Genomic DNA, 1,066 nt, shown 5'->3' on the forward strand with positions numbered 1-1,066 from the left:
GAGTTTGACTTTTTCTTTACTTTGCTTATGTTTTGCCTTTTGAGTTTTAACTTGTTGTTTAAGCATTTTGAGTGTTCTTTGTGTTAGAACCTAGTTAGGTTTTGGGAGGTTTTTCAAAGTGAGAGAGAGTCATTTTGAGGTTAACTGAAAGTTTCTCACTGCTTCCATGCGGGCGCATGGAAGCCCGTGAGGGTTTCTGGTAAAAATTCAATTTTGTGGGCTGAATGGACCAACTGAAAGTCTCACGGCTCCATGCGGGCGCATGGAGCCCGTGAAGATTTTCAGAAGTGGTCTCAAAGTGGTCTCTACGAGCCTTGCATATATATTGACTCTTCTTGGACCTTCTAGGACATTCCTAGCTTCTTTTTCTCTCCTTCTTCCTTCTCTCCTCTGATTTTCTTTCTATCTCTTCAAACTCCTCTATATCTTTTGATCTCAACAGAAGAGAGTGGAAATCTCATCTCCTTACAAGAAGAAGAGTTCGATTACGGCATAGAGAGGATTATCGGTGAGTTAGGCTACATCAACTCCTCCTTTCTACTCCTCTCATCCTTGTTGTGATTCTTTGAAATAGAGAAATCTTATTATTGAAGTGATTTTGAAAGATTAGAATCATTTTAAGTGTTGTAAAACCATAGATTTGGTGAGGAAATGAGAGACATTTGCATCCCTCAAGGGTTCGGGTTACTGTAGCACTCGACTCAAAGTTGAATTCCTTTTTGTTCTTTTTGCTGATTTTGAGGATTTTAAAAGGTTTCATTCTTGTTATATCTTCTTATTAGAGTGCTTGAAAAACTCTAGAAACAATTTCACTTCCTATTTTGCATAGCATTTTCCTTCTTTTTAATTGGTTGTAGTATTGTTGTTGAATCTTTGCTTTTTGTTGGTTGTTTAACGGTTTTGTGAGGAGAAGCTTCAAGCAAAGGAAAAGAGATTATAGACAAGTAACTTTGAGGGTGTGTTAGTCGGCCAAGTTTGTGAGTGGATTTACTAAATTATGGACTATATATCATGCATGCATATATACATATATATATATTACTCCTTTGAATGACAAGATTTTCAT

Source organism: Dioscorea cayenensis, chromosome 7, assembly GCF_009730915.1.
Source record: "Dioscorea cayenensis subsp. rotundata cultivar TDr96_F1 chromosome 7, TDr96_F1_v2_PseudoChromosome.rev07_lg8_w22 25.fasta, whole genome shotgun sequence".
Classification (NCBI taxonomy): Eukaryota; Viridiplantae; Streptophyta; class Magnoliopsida; order Dioscoreales; family Dioscoreaceae; genus Dioscorea; species Dioscorea cayenensis.